The sequence below is a fragment of the Castor canadensis genome, chromosome 9, assembly GCF_047511655.1.
Source record: "Castor canadensis chromosome 9, mCasCan1.hap1v2, whole genome shotgun sequence".
Taxonomy (NCBI): Eukaryota; Metazoa; Chordata; class Mammalia; order Rodentia; family Castoridae; genus Castor; species Castor canadensis.
The window spans coordinates 58,800,679-58,820,493 of NC_133394.1; the positions used below are offsets into that span (position 1 = coordinate 58,800,679).

At 47.0% G+C, this 19,815-nt stretch overlaps 1 pseudogene; it reads left to right on the forward strand.

Moving 5' to 3' along the window:
* The first annotated feature begins 15,769 nt into the window (after positions 1-15,769).
* LOC141410904 (serine/threonine-protein phosphatase 4 regulatory subunit 1 pseudogene) lies at positions 15,770-17,854 on the forward strand (annotated as a pseudogene).
* The last annotated feature ends 1,961 nt before the right edge of the window (positions 17,855-19,815 follow it).

Below are 19,815 nucleotides of genomic sequence, written 5' to 3' on the forward strand. Positions count from 1 at the left end.
CCTTTGCCGTAGGGAAATGCATGCTGTCTTCTCCGTATGCTCAGAGCCTTTCAATCCATAGTTTGTGTGCTCCTACCTATCTGCAAGTCTCCTTAGGGTAAAGTTTCCAAAGATCAGGCCACCCCTGTCTTCCCCACGCTGTGCTTTCCCTGAAATGTGGTGAAAGAGCACACTCTGACACGCTGATCACGGAGGTCCTGTAGAAAGAGATATGTCAGGGGTCCGAGTCTCTACTCAGTGCCACTTCACCTTGGCCTTCTATCCTTCGTTTAGTTCATGCTCGGCCACACCGAAAACTTCCTTTCTCCATGTACTTACAGCTCCTTCTTCAGTTGATACTGCACTCTGCCCCTCAGCTTCACCCTCAGGGCCTCGTAGCTTTCTTCTCCGGGGCTGCCAGGATTCGCCCTCTGGACTTCTGGCACTGTCCGTCACTGGGTGTTCACTTTGGGCGCATTGGCCTTGAGGGGTGTTTCTCGTTAAACCGCTGTTGTTAGCTTGATAGTCTAGAAACAGGAGCGTTATGTGAAACGTATGCATTCAATTTTGCATGACCCTGGCTTGAGCTTCGGGAACTGCGAAGCGACGTGCATGGAGGCAGGTTAAGTGTGGGGGTTTCTTTGTATTTCCCTGGTATCCTCAGCTCCTATTTCTGTGGCCAAAACCTACCCTTTCTCTGCCCCCATTGACTTACTTCCTGGGCTCTGACATCCAATGTCACACACAGGGAAAGGCCTCTTCTAAGTCTCCAGGTGTAGTTTGGACGATATCAGACTTGATAATGGTAACCGATCTCCCTCAGAACCCTCAAGGAGCTGGAGTCCATACAGGTTGCGGGAAGGGTCAAAGCATCTTAGTTTTCACACTTAGAAGCGTTGAGAATAACTGCGGCAAGTTTGCCCATAACAAAACCGGGCCTACAAATTGTATGCAATTCAACCTTCAGGCTTGCATGCTGGAAAAGGAAATCTTTTTCCATCCTGACACAGGAACATCCTGCCGCTTTTCAGAACCTATCTTCTTTCTTCTCTCCTCACCTCTTGAAGGCTTCGGGTGAAAATACGTGTAGGATGGGCACACTGCCTAAAGGACACGTGTTGATTAGTGTGGCACAAGCAGTGTTTGAGATAGGTGCAGACTTGGTTGTCATATTCTGCTTCCCCGCACCGTTCTCCCTTTCAGGAATGTAGGGCCTTGATGCTTCAGGGAACAGGTGATAGTGAAGAAATATGAGGGGAAGTCCTTGGTGGTGACATGACGTTCTTTTACAACTTTCCTCTCATCGGGCTACAACAGCGATTGCTTACCTAAATATTTAGCTGCAAAACCTCATTGTAGCGGCCTTAAAGAGTGAGGGTTGTGGGACCTGTGTGTACTGTTTCCTGGCAAGGTGCTTCCAAAAGGAAGCATGTATTTGTCACAGAGTCAAGAGGTCAGTGATGTGTGTCCGTAATATGGAGTCTGCCACATTCAAAAGGAGGTTTCTCTCCCGTCAAAATTGAGCTGGGCAACGTATTCCCAGGCATCCAAGAGGGATAAGCACATTAAAGACAGCACCAGGAGATTTAAGGAGACCTGTCTCACAGGGTGCTGGGCACGAGATTTACCCGCTCAGCGATTATGTCCACTGACTTCAGGGTGGATTCGTGACCCCTGGCCTCAGATGGTCTCCGAGGTGGAACACAGCAAAAGCCATCCTCGTCCAATGCACTTAGGACCCTCGGGTTTCCGTCCAGGTGTTGAAATGTTTATGATTTTCCTCTCTGTGTTTACTGACTGCCTGATTTCTCGTCCCTGTCCCAGCCAGTCCTCCCCAGGAACTTCTGACGAGGCTCAATGCTGGGAAATGGCCTTTGGACCTCCGGCCCTTGGAAGAGAACCACGCTGACACCAGCCTGTGCACCCAGGCAGAGGAACTTAGGATTGATCACATCCCTCACCATCAGTCTGAGTCTAATATTTAAATTTTTCTCCACTTAGGTGAAGAGAGTGCGCGTGTCAACGAGATGACCCACGTGATCGTGACCGATTCAAGGGACGCAGTGGAGACCGTATGCGCCCCCAGTCTCCTCGATTGCAGCCAGGATCCGAAGGGGTCCCTCGATGAGCCGGACCTTTCGATTACTCCGCCAGGACCTCCACCCGCAGGCAAGCACTACAACATGCCCCCCCAAACACCCGCCTCGGATCACGCCTCTATTCCTACCAGGAAAATCATGACACAGCTACTCTGCATGCAGCAGGCATTTGTGGCCTAGGCCGAATCCCAGCCCTCTCCCAGAATCAGGCTAAGAATCAAACTCTTATGCCTTGAGAAGGCTCAAAACCGTTCTAGGGGAATCTGTTTTCTTTGTTTGAACTCCTCTAGGAAAGTAGGTGTTGTCTTCTTTGTATGCCCAGTGTTCATCACTATGTCGTTTTGTGTACACCAGTCTATCTGTCTGCATGTCACCGTAGGGTAAGGTTTCCTAATTTCACCTCTCCCCACTCTTCTCCATTGTGGCACCCCCTGGGAATCTAGGGACGGAGCAGGAAGGGATGACACGTATGCATGACTTAGACGCATTTACCACGTGGGTCTTGACTAAAGAGGTGTGGCATGGGATGTAATCTATTCTCATTCCAAAGTAAGCTTGACCTGCGAACCTTCATTCAGTTCATACCCGGCGCCACCGGAAGCTTCCTTTCTCCCTCCATTTCACACCTCCTTCTGGAATTGAGCCTGCACGCTGCAAGGCATGGTCACCCTCCCTCCCGGACTTGTAGCTTTAATCTTGCCATTGTTTCCTCTCCCGTGCCAGGATTGCTCCCTGTGCAGTTCTCTCTCTGTCCGACCTCTGCTGTTAATTTTGAATTGTTGGCTCTTGAGGGGCGTTTCTAAGTAAACTGCTCTTGTTAAGTTGACAGTCTTCATCCCTAAGCGTTAAGTTAAAAGCATGTCTTTGATTTGTAATCACCCTGCTTTGGACTTTGGCAATGCGAACCCACATTGAATGAGGCATTTTAATGCTGTGTATCTGTGCATTTCGCGGGTCTCCTCACCTCATCCTTCCGAGGCAAAAGCGTACACCGCGCCTGGTCCCAGGGACACCCTGGCCTCTCCTGTCATTCACGTGTATCGGAAAAGGATCAGATAAGTCTCCACGTGTGGTTTACAGATTGCCCCACGTGACGTTAGCTATCCTCAACCAGGATCCTCTTGCGTCCCAGCGCGTACACCTGGTCGGAGCTTAAGAGCTTCTTAATTTTCACCCTGAGAAACATTGGGAACACCTGCCGCATTTTGACCCGTCACAGAATCAGGTCCACAAGACTGTACGCAATTGCACCTCAGTTTACATGGTGGAAAATGCAACCATTTTCCATGCTGACCGAGTGACCTCTTCAAGGTGTTGAGAAGCTGTCTGCTTTCTTCTTTCCTCACCTTTTGGATGGCTGATGGTGGAAACCCATGTAGGAAGGGCACCTTGCGTTTAGGACCTGCTTTGAAGTGTGGCACGAGCCTGTGTGAGTTATTTGCAGATTTTCATTTTCGTAGTCCGCTTGCCTCCACGCCAGTTGCCTTCAGATCCGTGGGGCCTTGACACTCGGGGCAGAGGTGATAGTGAAGAAATGTGAGTGCAGGACCCTTTGTTGCTACATATTTTTTAAGAAAATGTAACCCTTCTTGGTACCCCAAGGCGATTCCTTACTTACCTACTTAGCTGAAGCCCCTCACGGCAGCAAGCCAAGGGAATCTGGTTGACGGGCCGTGTGTATTTTCCCTGGAGAGATTCCAGGAGGAAGCATGTATTTGTCACAGGATCCAGAGGTCGAGGATCTGTCTCCATCGTGTGACGTGTACCACATTCAAAAGGGATTCCTTTTGCTTTGGAAGATAGGCCAGCCGCAATATTTGCAGGCACCCATGAGGGTGGAGTACATCAATGCACGCAGCACTGTACCTGAAAAAGACCTGTCTTGGAACGTGCGCTGCGCAAGAATCATCCAGGCGATTATGTCCACTGACGGGAGGGTAGATATCAGAAGGCCCCAGATAGCGTCCAGGTGGAAGTCAGGCACAGCCGTCCTTGTCCAGTGCTCTGAGAGATCTTTGATTTCCATCCAGGCATCCAAGTATTGAAGGTAGCCTTTTCTCTGTCTTGGTGGAATCCCTGCTTTTGCCCACCTGTTCTCAGCGGGTCGTCCCCAGGTCCTTCTCCAGAGGCTCCATCTGGGGCGTGGCCTTTGGCCTTCCTGAAGCTCCAGGAGAACCATGCTGTCAGCAGCCTCTGCACACGAGGCACGGGGAGTTAGGATGGATCACACCGCTCCCCATCGGGCCGAATGTGTATTTCAATTTTCCTCCTCCTAGGTGAAGGCAGTCCACGAGCCACTCCAATGATCCACGTGGACGTGCCCGATGCACGGGACTCACCAGGGTCCGCATCCACACTCAACTTCTGCGATCCTGTCCGGGAACAAGAGGTGTCCCTTGATGAGCTGGACCAGCCAGTCGCTCTGCCAGGACCCTCACCCAAAGGTACGCCGTAGAGCATTCCTTCAAATGACCCGTCTCAGATCATACCTCCGTTCCCGTGAAGAAAATCATGACGCAGCTGTTCTGCATGCAGCGGGCACCTGGGGTGTGGGCCGAATCCCAACACACGCACCCAGAATCAGAGTAGCACTCAACACTCACATCTCAAGAAGGTCCACATCCCTTCTAGGAGAATGTTTTTTTCCCTTTGCCGTAGGGAAATGCATGCTGTCTTCTCCGTATGCTCAGAGCCTTTCAATCCATAGTTTGTGTGCTCCTACCTACCTGCAAGTCTCCTTAGGGTAAAGTTTCCAAAGATCAGGCCACCCCTGTCTTCCCCACGCTGTGCTTTCCCTGAAATGTGGTGAAAGAGCACACTCTGACACGCTGATCACGGAGGTCCTGTAGAAAGAGATATGTCAGGGGTCCGAGTCTCTACTCAGTGCCACTTCACCTTGGCCTTCTATCCTTCGTTTAGTTCATGCTCGGCCACACCGAAAACTTCCTTTCTCCATGTACTTACAGCTCCTTCTTCAGTTGATACTGCACTCTGCCCCTCAGCTTCACCCTCAGGGCCTCGTAGCTTTCTTCTCCGGGGCTGCCAGGATTCGCCCTCTGGACTTCTGGCACTGTCCGTCACTGGGTGTTCACTTTGGGCGCATTGGCCTTGAGGGGTGTTTCTCGTTAAACCGCTGTTGTTAGCTTGATAGTCTAGAAACAGGAGCGTTATGTGAAACGTATGCATTCAATTTTGCATGACCCTGGCTTGAGCTTCGGGAACTGCGAAGCGACGTGCATGGAGGCAGGTTAAGTGTGGGGGTTTCTTTGTATTTCCCTGGTATCCTCAGCTCCTATTTCTGTGGCCAAAACCTACCCTTTCTCTGCCCCCATTGACTTACTTCCTGGGCTCTGACATCCAATGTCACACACAGGGAAAGGCCTCTTCTAAGTCTCCAGGTGTAGTTTGGACGATATCAGACTTGATAATGGTAACCGATCTCCCTCAGAACCCTCAAGGAGCTGGAGTCCATACAGGTTGCGGGAAGGGTCAAAGCATCTTAGTTTTCACACTTAGAAGCGTTGAGAATAACTGCGGCAAGTTTGCCCATAACAAAACCGGGCCTACAAATTGTATGCAATTCAACCTTCAGGCTTGCATGCTGGAAAAGGAAATCTTTTTCCATCCTGACACAGGAACATCCTGCCGCTTTTCAGAACCTATCTTCTTTCTTCTCTCCTCACCTCTTGAAGGCTTCGGGTGAAAATACGTGTAGGATGGGCACACTGCCTAAAGGACACGTGTTGATTAGTGTGGCACAAGCAGTGTTTGAGATAGGTGCAGACTTGGTTGTCATATTCTGCTTCCCCGCACCGTTCTCCCTTTCAGGAATGTAGGGCCTTGATGCTTCAGGGAACAGGTGATAGTGAAGAAATATGAGGGGAAGTCCTTGGTGGTGACATGACGTTCTTTTACAACTTTCCTCTCATCGGGCTACAACAGCGATTGCTTACCTAAATATTTAGCTGCAAAACCTCATTGTAGCGGCCTTAAAGAGTGAGGGTTGTGGGACCTGTGTGTACTGTTTCCTGGCAAGGTGCTTCCAAAAGGAAGCATGTATTTGTCACAGAGTCAAGAGGTCAGTGATGTGTGTCCGTAATATGGAGTCTGCCACATTCAAAAGGAGGTTTCTCTCCCGTCAAAATTGAGCTGGGCAACGTATTCCCAGGCATCCAAGAGGGATAAGCACATTAAAGACAGCACCAGGAGATTTAAGGAGACCTGTCTCACAGGGTGCTGGGCACGAGATTTACCCGCTCAGCGATTATGTCCACTGACTTCAGGGTGGATTCGTGACCCCTGGCCTCAGATGGTCTCCGAGGTGGAACACAGCAAAAGCCATCCTCGTCCAATGCACTTAGGACCCTCGGGTTTCCGTCCAGGTGTTGAAATGTTTATGATTTTCCTCTCTGTGTTTACTGACTGCCTGATTTCTCGTCCCTGTCCCAGCCAGTCCTCCCCAGGAACTTCTGACGAGGCTCAATGCTGGGAAATGGCCTTTGGACCTCCGGCCCTTGGAAGAGAACCACGCTGACACCAGCCTGTGCACCCAGGCAGAGGAACTTAGGATTGATCACATCCCTCACCATCAGTCTGAGTCTAATATTTAAATTTTTCTCCACTTAGGTGAAGAGAGTGCGCGTGTCAACGAGATGACCCACGTGATCGTGACCGATTCAAGGGACGCAGTGGAGACCGTATGCGCCCCCAGTCTCCTCGATTGCAGCCAGGATCCGAAGGGGTCCCTCGATGAGCCGGACCTTTCGATTACTCCGCCAGGACCTCCACCCGCAGGCAAGCACTACAACATGCCCCCCCAAACACCCGCCTCGGATCACGCCTCTATTCCTACCAGGAAAATCATGACACAGCTACTCTGCATGCAGCAGGCATTTGTGGCCTAGGCCGAATCCCAGCCCTCTCCCAGAATCAGGCTAAGAATCAAACTCTTATGCCTTGAGAAGGCTCAAAACCGTTCTAGGGGAATCTGTTTTCTTTGTTTGAACTCCTCTAGGAAAGTAGGTGTTGTCTTCTTTGTATGCCCAGTGTTCATCACTATGTCGTTTTGTGTACACCAGTCTATCTGTCTGCATGTCACCGTAGGGTAAGGTTTCCTAATTTCACCTCTCCCCACTCTTCTCCATTGTGGCACCCCCTGGGAATCTAGGGACGGAGCAGGAAGGGATGACACGTATGCATGACTTAGACGCATTTACCACGTGGGTCTTGACTAAAGAGGTGTGGCATGGGATGTAATCTATTCTCATTCCAAAGTAAGCTTGACCTGCGAACCTTCATTCAGTTCATACCCGGCGCCACCGGAAGCTTCCTTTCTCCCTCCATTTCACACCTCCTTCTGGAATTGAGCCTGCACGCTGCAAGGCATGGTCACCCTCCCTCCCGGACTTGTAGCTTTAATCTTGCCATTGTTTCCTCTCCCGTGCCAGGATTGCTCCCTGTGCAGTTCTCTCTCTGTCCGACCTCTGCTGTTAATTTTGAATTGTTGGCTCTTGAGGGGCGTTTCTAAGTAAACTGCTCTTGTTAAGTTGACAGTCTTCATCCCTAAGCGTTAAGTTAAAAGCATGTCTTTGATTTGTAATCACCCTGCTTTGGACTTTGGCAATGCGAACCCACATTGAATGAGGCATTTTAATGCTGTGTATCTGTGCATTTCGCGGGTCTCCTCACCTCATCCTTCCGAGGCAAAAGCGTACACCGCGCCTGGTCCCAGGGACACCCTGGCCTCTCCTGTCATTCACGTGTATCGGAAAAGGATCAGATAAGTCTCCACGTGTGGTTTACAGATTGCCCCACGTGACGTTAGCTATCCTCAACCAGGATCCTCTTGCGTCCCAGCGCGTACACCTGGTCGGAGCTTAAGAGCTTCTTAATTTTCACCCTGAGAAACATTGGGAACACCTGCCGCATTTTGACCCGTCACAGAATCAGGTCCACAAGACTGTACGCAATTGCACCTCAGTTTACATGGTGGAAAATGCAACCATTTTCCATGCTGACCGAGTGACCTCTTCAAGGTGTTGAGAAGCTGTCTGCTTTCTTCTTTCCTCACCTTTTGGATGGCTGATGGTGGAAACCCATGTAGGAAGGGCACCTTGCGTTTAGGACCTGCTTTGAAGTGTGGCACGAGCCTGTGTGAGTTATTTGCAGATTTTCATTTTCGTAGTCCGCTTGCCTCCACGCCAGTTGCCTTCAGATCCGTGGGGCCTTGACACTCGGGGCAGAGGTGATAGTGAAGAAATGTGAGTGCAGGACCCTTTGTTGCTACATATTTTTTAAGAAAATGTAACCCTTCTTGGTACCCCAAGGCGATTCCTTACTTACCTACTTAGCTGAAGCCCCTCACGGCAGCAAGCCAAGGGAATCTGGTTGACGGGCCGTGTGTATTTTCCCTGGAGAGATTCCAGGAGGAAGCATGTATTTGTCACAGGATCCAGAGGTCGAGGATCTGTCTCCATCGTGTGACGTGTACCACATTCAAAAGGGATTCCTTTTGCTTTGGAAGATAGGCCAGCCGCAATATTTGCAGGCACCCATGAGGGTGGAGTACATCAATGCACGCAGCACTGTACCTGAAAAAGACCTGTCTTGGAACGTGCGCTGCGCAAGAATCATCCAGGCGATTATGTCCACTGACGGGAGGGTAGATATCAGAAGGCCCCAGATAGCGTCCAGGTGGAAGTCAGGCACAGCCGTCCTTGTCCAGTGCTCTGAGAGATCTTTGATTTCCATCCAGGCATCCAAGTATTGAAGGTAGCCTTTTCTCTGTCTTGGTGGAATCCCTGCTTTTGCCCACCTGTTCTCAGCGGGTCGTCCCCAGGTCCTTCTCCAGAGGCTCCATCTGGGGCGTGGCCTTTGGCCTTCCTGAAGCTCCAGGAGAACCATGCTGTCAGCAGCCTCTGCACACGAGGCACGGGGAGTTAGGATGGATCACACCGCTCCCCATCGGGCCGAATGTGTATTTCAATTTTCCTCCTCCTAGGTGAAGGCAGTCCACGAGCCACTCCAATGATCCACGTGGACGTGCCCGATGCACGGGACTCACCAGGGTCCGCATCCACACTCAACTTCTGCGATCCTGTCCGGGAACAAGAGGTGTCCCTTGATGAGCTGGACCAGCCAGTCGCTCTGCCAGGACCCTCACCCAAAGGTACGCCGTAGAGCATTCCTTCAAATGACCCGTCTCAGATCATACCTCCGTTCCCGTGAAGAAAATCATGACGCAGCTGTTCTGCATGCAGCGGGCACCTGGGGTGTGGGCCGAATCCCAACACACGCACCCAGAATCAGAGTAGCACTCAACACTCACATCTCAAGAAGGTCCACATCCCTTCTAGGAGAATGTTTTTTTCCCTTTGCCGTAGGGAAATGCATGCTGTCTTCTCCGTATGCTCAGAGCCTTGCAATCCATAGTTTGTGTGCTCCTACCTACCTGCAAGTCTCCTTAGGGTAAAGTTTCCAAAGATCAGGCCACCCCTGTCTTCCCCACGCTGTGCTTTCCCTGAAATGTGGTGAAAGAGCACACTCTGACACGCTGATCACGGAGGTCCTGTAGAAAGAGATATGTCAGGGGTCCGAGTCTCTACTCAGTGCCACTTCACCTTGGCCTTCTATCCTTCGTTTAGTTCATGCTCGGCCACACCGAAAACTTCCTTTCTCCATGTACTTACAGCTCCTTCTTCAGTTGATACTGCACTCTGCCCCTCAGCTTCACCCTCAGGGCCTCGTAGCTTTCTTCTCCGGGGCTGCCAGGATTCGCCCTCTGGACTTCTGGCACTGTCCGTCACTGGGTGTTCACTTTGGGCGCATTGGCCTTGAGGGGTGTTTCTCGTTAAACCGCTGTTGTTAGCTTGATAGTCTAGAAACAGGAGCGTTATGTGAAACGTATGCATTCAATTTTGCATGACCCTGGCTTGAGCTTCGGGAACTGCGAAGCGACGTGCATGGAGGCAGGTTAAGTGTGGGGGTTTCTTTGTATTTCCCTGGTATCCTCAGCTCCTATTTCTGTGGCCAAAACCTACCCTTTCTCTGCCCCCATTGACTTACTTCCTGGGCTCTGACATCCAATGTCACACACAGGGAAAGGCCTCTTCTAAGTCTCCAGGTGTAGTTTGGACGATATCAGACTTGATAATGGTAACCGATCTCCCTCAGAACCCTCAAGGAGCTGGAGTCCATACAGGTTGCGGGAAGGGTCAAAGCATCTTAGTTTTCACACTTAGAAGCGTTGAGAATAACTGCGGCAAGTTTGCCCATAACAAAACCGGGCCTACAAATTGTATGCAATTCAACCTTCAGGCTTGCATGCTGGAAAAGGAAATCTTTTTCCATCCTGACACAGGAACATCCTGCCGCTTTTCAGAACCTATCTTCTTTCTTCTCTCCTCACCTCTTGAAGGCTTCGGGTGAAAATACGTGTAGGATGGGCACACTGCCTAAAGGACACGTGTTGATTAGTGTGGCACAAGCAGTGTTTGAGATAGGTGCAGACTTGGTTGTCATATTCTGCTTCCCCGCACCGTTCTCCCTTTCAGGAATGTAGGGCCTTGATGCTTCAGGGAACAGGTGATAGTGAAGAAATATGAGGGGAAGTCCTTGGTGGTGACATGACGTTCTTTTACAACTTTCCTCTCATCGGGCTACAACAGCGATTGCTTACCTAAATATTTAGCTGCAAAACCTCATTGTAGCGGCCTTAAAGAGTGAGGGTTGTGGGACCTGTGTGTACTGTTTCCTGGCAAGGTGCTTCCAAAAGGAAGCATGTATTTGTCACAGAGTCAAGAGGTCAGTGATGTGTGTCCGTAATATGGAGTCTGCCACATTCAAAAGGAGGTTTCTCTCCCGTCAAAATTGAGCTGGGCAACGTATTCCCAGGCATCCAAGAGGGATAAGCACATTAAAGACAGCACCAGGAGATTTAAGGAGACCTGTCTCACAGGGTGCTGGGCACGAGATTTACCCGCTCAGCGATTATGTCCACTGACTTCAGGGTGGATTCGTGACCCCTGGCCTCAGATGGTCTCCGAGGTGGAACACAGCAAAAGCCATCCTCGTCCAATGCACTTAGGACCCTCGGGTTTCCGTCCAGGTGTTGAAATGTTTATGATTTTCCTCTCTGTGTTTACTGACTGCCTGATTTCTCGTCCCTGTCCCAGCCAGTCCTCCCCAGGAACTTCTGACGAGGCTCAATGCTGGGAAATGGCCTTTGGACCTCCGGCCCTTGGAAGAGAACCACGCTGACACCAGCCTGTGCACCCAGGCAGAGGAACTTAGGATTGATCACATCCTTCACCATCAGGCTGAGTCTAATATTTAAATTTTTCTCCACTTAGGTGAAGAGAGTGCGCGTGTCAACGAGATGACCCACGTGATCGTGACCGATTCAAGGGACGCAGTGGAGACCGTATGCGCCCCCAGTCTCCTCGATTGCAGCCAGGATCCGAAGGGGTCCCTCGATGAGCCGGACCTTTCGATTACTCCGCCAGGACCTCCACCCGCAGGCAAGCACTACAACATGCCCCCCCAAACACCCGCCTCGGATCACGCCTCTATTCCTACCAGGAAAATCATGACACAGCTACTCTGCATGCAGCAGGCATTTGTGGCCTAGGCCGAATCCCAGCCCTCTCCCAGAATCAGGCTAAGAATCAAACTCTTATGCCTTGAGAAGGCTCAAAACCGTTCTAGGGGAATCTGTTTTCTTTGTTTGAACTCCTCTAGGAAAGTAGGTGTTGTCTTCTTTGTATGCCCAGTGTTCATCACTATGTCGTTTTGTGTACACCAGTCTATCTGTCTGCATGTCACCGTAGGGTAAGGTTTCCTAATTTCACCTCTCCCCACTCTTCTCCATTGTGGCACCCCCTGGGAATCTAGGGACGGAGCAGGAAGGGATGACATGTATGCATGACTTAGACGCATTTACCACGTGGGTCTTGACTAAAGAGGTGTGGCATGGGATGTAATCTATTCTCATTCCAAAGTAAGCTTGACCTGCTAACCTTCATTCAGTTCATACCCGGCGCCACCGGAAGCTTCCTTTCTCCCTCCATTTCACACCTCCTTCTGGAATTGAGCCTGCACGCTGCAAGGCATGGTCACCCTCCCTCCCGGACTTGTAGCTTTAATCTTGCCATTGTTTCCTCTCCCGTGCCAGGATTGCTCCCTGTGCAGTTCTCTCTCTGTCCGACCTCTGCTGTTAATTTTGAATTGTTGGCTCTTGAGGGGCGTTCCTAAGTAAACCGCTCTTGTTAAGTTGACAGTCTTCATCCCTAAGCGTTAAGTTAAAAGCACGTCTTTGATTTGTAATCACCCTGCTTTGGACTTTGGCAATGCGAACCCACATTGAATGAGGCATTTTAATGCTGTGTATCTGTGCATTTCGCGGGTCTCCTCACCTCATCCTTCCGAGGCAAAAGCGTACACCGCGCCTGGTCCCAGGGACACCCTGGCCTCTCCTGTCATTCACGTGTATCGGAAAAGGATCAGATAAGTCTCCACGTGTGGTTTACAGATTGCCCCACGTGACGTTAGCTATCCTCAACCAGGATCCTCTTGCGTCCCAGCGCGTACACCTGGTCGGAGCTTAAGAGCTTCTTAATTTTCACCCTGAGAAACATTGGGAACACCTGCCGCATTTTGACCCGTCACAGAATCAGGTCCACAAGACTGTACGCAATTGCACCTCAGTTTACATGGTGGAAAATGCAACCATTTTCCATGCTGACCGAGTGACCTCTTCAAGGTGTTGAGAAGCTGTCTGCTTTCTTCTTTCCTCACCTTTTGGATGGCTGATGGTGGAAACCCATGTAGGAAGGGCACCTTGCGTTTAGGACCTGCTTTGAAGTGTGGCACGAGCCTGTGTGAGTTATTTGCAGATTTTCATTTTCGTAGTCCGCTTGCCTCCACGCCAGTTGCCTTCAGATCCGTGGGGCCTTGACACTCGGGGCAGAGGTGATAGTGAAGAAATGTGAGTGCAGGACCCTTTGTTGCTACATATTTTTTAAGAAAACGTAACCCTTCTTGGTACCCCAAGGCGATTCCTTACTTACCTACTTAGCTGAAGCCCCTCACGGCAGCAAGCCAAGGGAATCTGGTTGACGGGCCGTGTGTATTTTCCCTGGAGAGATTCCAGGAGGAAGCATGTATTTGTCACAGGATCCAGAGGTCGAGGATCTGTCTCCATCGTGTGACGTGTACCACATTCAAAAGGGATTCCTTTTGCTTTGGAAGATAGGCCAGCCGCAATATTTGCAGGCACCCATGAGGGTGGAGTACATCAATGCACGCAGCACTGTACCTGAAAAAGACCTGTCTTGGAACGTGCGCTGCGCAAGAATCATCCAGGCGATTATGTCCACTGACGGGAGGGTAGATATCAGAAGGCCCCAGATAGCGTCCAGGTGGAAGTCAGGCACAGCCGTCCTTGTCCAGTGCTCTGAGAGATCTTTGATTTCCATCCAGGCATCCAAGTATTGAAGGTAGCCTTTTCTCTGTCTTGGTGGAATCCCTGCTTTTGCCCACCTGTTCTCAGCGGGTCGTCCCCAGGTCCTTCTCCAGAGGCTCCATCTGGGGCGTGGCCTTTGGCCTTCCTGAAGCTCCAGGAGAACCATGCTGTCAGCAGCCTCTGCACACGAGGCACGGGGAGTTAGGATGGATCACACCGCTCCCCATCGGGCCGAATGTGTATTTCAATTTTCCTCCTCCTAGGTGAAGGCAGTCCACGAGCCACTCCAATGATCCACGTGGACGTGCCCGATGCACGGGACTCACCAGGGTCCGCATCCACACTCAACTTCTGCGATCCTGTCCGGGAACAAGAGGTGTCCCTTGATGAGCTGGACCAGCCAGTCGCTCTGCCAGGACCCTCACCCAAAGGTACGCCATAGAGCATTCCTTCAAATGACCCGTCTCAGATCATACCTCCGTTCCCGTGAAGAAAATCATGACGCAGCTGTTCTGCATGCAGCGGGCACCTGGGGTGTGGGCCGAATCCCAACACTCACCCTGAATTTGGCTAAGATTCTACTCTTATGTCTGTTGAAAGCATAAATCCTTTTTTCGAGAACATTTTTCCTCTTCCTAGGCAAACAGTTGCTGCCCTTTCTGCTTTCCAAGAACACCTAAAGGCATTTTTTTTGTTTTCACCTCTTTTTCTGTGTGTCATTTTTGTGTAAGGTTTCTGAAGTTCAAGTTTCTCCTGTCATCCCCATTTTGATTTTTCACTTGCAACATCCTGACAATGCCTGACTCATGCATTTAATATTGAGGTTCTTAAGTACAGCAATATGTTATTGGAATGAATCTATTCTCAGTCAATTTTGACCTTGGCCAGCTAATCTTCATTCATTCAAATTGCCCCAACTTTAATATCTGTTTGTGCTTCTCTTTCACACCTATTTCTAAAGTTGTTCCTCCCATATGTTCACCTTCAGTGGCTTTGTAGTCTTGTTTCGTTCCATTAGTTTCCCTCCATGTCAGAATTCCCCTCTTGAAATCCTTTTTGAGACATTTACCATTAACTGTAGTAGTGTTCGTCTCATTTGGAATTTCTAATTAAATTATTGTTGTTATGGTTGATAGTCTAGAAACATAAGTGTTAAACTTATATGAACATTTAATTTTTAGTAACCCTCATTTGAACCTTGAGTACTGGGTACTGACATTTTTCCAGAGACTTTTAGAGTGGGATTCTCTAAATTTTGTTTTATCCTCATTTCATCTTTCTGTGGTAAAAACATACTTTATTGACAACATTGACTCTTACATCAAATAACATACATCACAAAAGCCCTAAGTCTCTAGTTGTAATTTAGAAATTAGTTATCTGTCTTCATTCACACCCCTCATTGCATCATGTTCATACACTTTTCAAGTGGAAGAGCATATCTTTGAGTTAGGTCCAGATTTTCTTTTCAAGTTCTCCTTTCTTGCCTTCAGATTAGTATTTCCTTTTTCAGCGAACTGGTGATATTGAAGAAATGTGATCAGAAGTTCGCTTATTGTTATATGTAATTTTTTAAAATATTCTCCTAGGGAAAGATCTACCATTCTTGGCCTAAAGATTTATTGTGAAATATCTCATGGCATATACCTGGAAGTATTATATTTATGGACATGTGTACTATTTTCTTTAAAAAAACAAATTTTTCTCACTGTATGTAGAAATAAAGATGTTTCTAAGAGAGATCCAGCCTTGCACATTTATACAGTTTTTTTAACCTCAATTAGACATCAGTATGGTGTTATGTATGGGGTTTCTGCCTGCCCAAGCAGTGGAGTTTTCCTGTGTCTTATCCTTCATTGGTGACTAGCCTTTCTTCTTTTCCAGATTCAGACCTCCTGTTTCTCCAGAAAGACATGCATGAGAATGTGGAGGAACGTGACATGATTGATGACAGTGCAGCATCTGATGTGTTTATTTTATCCCATGAGTTCATCTCAGAAGATGAAACGTTGGCACTCCGGGAAGACCTGCCAGAAACTGTGGATGACCTTGGCACGGATGCTGACATCTCAGTGTCTGATGTATTTTTTTTTAGCACTAGAGTTTATCTCAGAAAATGAATTGTGGATACCACTGGGGAGACTTGACAAGTATGCTGCAAGTAAGGACATATTTCAGAGAGAAATGGCTGCCAGGATTTTGTTGGATACATTGAGTGCGGTCTCTACCAATGAAAGTGCTTGTATTTCTGTTTTGGAAAGAATTAGTAGTTTAGCTGAGGATCCAGAACCAATTGTGAGAGCAGAGCTAATGGAACAGGTGCCTCACATTGCATTATATTTTCAAGAAAACTGGCCTTCCTTATCCTATGCTTTTACTACCTATTGTGACTAGATATCTCACAGATGAGAATCATGAGGTGTGGAAAATAAGTCAAGAATCTTTGCTGGCTCTGCTGAAGCAGAAACTAATTGACCCATTTTACTTTGAGACACAAGTATTCCCTGTGCTCCTAGAGCTGACTGCCCCAGACAGGGCTGAATATATAAAAGCAAGAACTTTGGCTACAATGTGCAAGATGTCTCCTATGGTTGGCAAGGATATTACAGAATGCCTCATCCTCCCTAGGTTTTGTGATATGTGCTATGATTGGAGAAAGCTTCATGTTCGAAAGATCTGTGCTGACTATTTTAGTGATATTTGCAGTGTAGTGGGTCAGCAAGTTACTGAGGAAATGTTGATTCCATGTTTCATTCAGTTATGTTCCGATAAGGTATGGAGAATCAGAAAGGCTTGTGTTGAGTGTTTTGTGAAAGTTTCATGTGCAACCAGTCTTGAAATCCGATGGTCCAAACTATCAGCCCTATTTATCAACTTGATCAGTGATCGCTCATGGTCAGTTTGCCAAACAGCATTTAAGTCTCTGGGACCTTTCACATCTACTTTTGCCAATCCATCTTGTTCAGGTCACCATTTTAAAGCAGAAATCAAAAGTTCAGAAGACATGCTAGAAGATAAAAATAGGATCAGAGATCAAGAAGTCTCTGAGGAGGTAAGGAGGGCTGAAGTGCAAGATGTTGTACACCAGGCTTTATTAGATCAGTACTTAACAATGACTGATCCCTATCTCATAGAAACCATTGATACCAAAATTGTTCAGCATTGTGCATACAGTTTCCCAGGTGTTGCTATGACTCTTGGCCAGAAATATTGGCACTGCCTCAAAGAGTTGTATGAGTCTCTGGCATCAGATGAAGATTGGGAGGTTCGAAGAACTTTGGCGTTCTCCATCCATGAACTTGCACTTATCCTTGGTGAGCAATTGACAGCTGCAGACCTGGTTCCAATTTTTAATGGATTTTTAAAAGACATTGATCAAGTCAGGTTAGGTGTTCTTTTACATTTACATGATTTTCTGAAGAGTCTTCCTACTGACAAAAGAAGAGAATATCTTTATCGACTTCAGGAGTTTTTAGTGACAGATAACAATATAAATTGGAGAATTCGAAATGAACTGTCTCAGCAACTGATTTTACTTCTAGAATTATATAGTCCCAGAGATGTTTATGACTATTTACGTCCCATTGCCATGAATCTCTGTACAAAGTGTCTTCTGTTCGTTGGGTTTCCTACAAGCTGGTCAGCAAGATGCTGAAGAAGTTGCACATGGAGACACCCGAGACCTTTGGAGTAAGTCTCATCAATGAGCTGGTGGAGGATTTTTGCAAGTGCACCAAGTGGTCTGGTCGGCAATCCTTTGTCTACATCTGTGACATTATCATTGAAAATGATTGCCTCCCAATGGACAGTTTTGCTATCCATCTAATGCCACAACTGCTGACCTTGGTGAATGATAGTGTTCCAAATGTTAGAATGGCACTTGCAAAAACATTAACACAAACTCTCCTAGAAAAAGAATGTTTCTTAGCCTCTACCCGCTATCAAGATGCTCTAGAGCTTACCGTCATGATACTTCAGTTGGACCAAGACCACAATGTCAAGTATTTTGCAAGCAAACATCCTGCCAGTACCAAAATCGCTGAAGATGCCATGAGCGTACCTTCCTTGACCTACTAGAACCTCAATGTCCTTCATTTTCCATGACAAAGCCAAGTTTCAACCTCCCCTTAAGTGTCTGGGACAACTATGGGTGGGAAGTAGAGACCTTTTACTAACTCCTTGCAGGTGCCAGTTGCCTACACCCAGTACAATTTTAAGAGTCAAGAGAAACTGCAAGAGTCTTTATTCATGTTGTTAGACTTGTCATGGTACAAATTTTCCTATCTAAGTACAATTTATTAATAAAACAATTGGAGAGATGGATTATTTTCTAGATGTTTATTAATGTAATTTGTGAGTAAATACAATTTGTGATCTGTGTTGATTTAGTATAAATGGAGAAAGTAGATAAAAATATTTCTTTTAAAAAATAGAATTCAACATTATTACCATGCCTCCAAGAGTGATACTAGAAATAAAAAGGCTTTGAAAAACACATATCTTAGGAAAAGCTTTACATATCAATTACCCAGTATTTAAAAAGTAGAAAATCTCAACTAATGCCAGTTTGCATATATAAAATCCAAGCAGAAACTAAAAGGTCCTGAATAGTCTCAGGTGGGAATATAGCAAAAGTCATCATTTTAAGAATCATACAAATGCACTAACAGAGCTATGCAAGCAAAGCAATACATTTAGTTTATTTCTTGTTATTTTTTAAGCCCCTGTGCTTGTACACCTGTTTTCTGCAAAACCTCCCCAGTGAATGCTCATGATGTTCACTCAAGTACATGGTGTTTTCTGATCTAGAAGCTCCAGAACAACCATAGTCACACCAGTGTGTGCACACAGTCATACTAAATTATGACTTCTCACCTTAGTGAGCATTAGCCTGAATTTATACTTAAATTTTTCTTTCCACATAGGGGGGATGATAATCCCAAAAGAAATGAAATGAGCCACCTTGGATACACTGTGTTCCTGTCAGAGGAAGCAGGGAAGATCACATCTTCCCCCACCCTCCAAGAGCCCATCCAGGAGGCTCAAGTGTCCCCTGACAAGCAAGACCTATTCATCATGAAGCCAGGACATTTAGTCAAAGGGAAACAGTAACAGTGTATCCTGTCCCCAACTCTTGAGTTCCTTCACTAAATTTACACCTGTATTTCTGACAAGAAACTCATGACAGAGCTAGTCTCCATGCTGTCAGAGAGGCTAAAGGCAAGATCTCAATATTCATCCAGAATCAGGTTTAGAGTAAACTCTAAAATCAGAAAAAGACCTGACTTCCTTGTAGGAGGACATTTTTTCATTCCTCCAAGGAGGTAGTTGCTTTCTTCTATGTATGCCCAGAGCACTGTAGATATATACTTATATATGAACACATCTCTGTTTATCATTACAATGAGGTTTCTTAAGGTCTGGGATTCCATGTCTTTCCCATCACCACCATTTGTTTTTCATTGTGCTCGGTGTGTGTGTGTCTATATTGTGGCATTTACAAAAGTTCTTACAATGCATCAAATACATCATATTTGGATTCACTTCTTTTTCATCAGTTCTTTCTCTGTCCCATGGTAAGCTTACTTTCTATGTCTGCTTCAGACCTAGGTCTTGACTAGACCTGGAGTGAAATATTCACAGTTGGAGTCTTTAATCTTCCTTCTTGCCTTTTTCTCTTCTGCCATTCTAGAATTTTCCCACTGATATTTCTTTCTATAATATGTGTGCCATTACCTTTGGATATAATTTGGCTCAAAGACTTTCTTATTTTGTTATTACTGGCAGTAATAATAAAATTTATATTCTGTGTAACAAAGTTTATATTTTTTATATTTGATTATTCATATCCTTATTCAAGTGGGAGGAAATTGCTATGTGAATATATTTAGGACTATTTAAGACTAGAGGGTTTCTCCAGTTATCTTGCATAAACAACCTATACTTTTTTAGTCACTGAGACAATATAAACTCTTACATCAAATAACTTACATAAGGAAAACAAAACGCTGCTAATTCTAAAAGTATTTTTGAGAAAGAAATGCACTGTTTACTTGGGTTTCAGTCTTTCCTCATAGAATAGTTGCATATGTAGTTTTTTATCAAGCATTTTTAAGATACTTTTTCTTGTTTTTTCCTCTTTGTGGGTGGGGAACTGGGTTTGAGCCAAGGCCAGTGCTGCTACTTGGATGCTCTACAGCTTGAGCCACACACCAACTTTTTTCCTTTATTTCTCAAATAGGGTCTCTTGTTTTGCTCTGAGGTCAGACTCAGTCC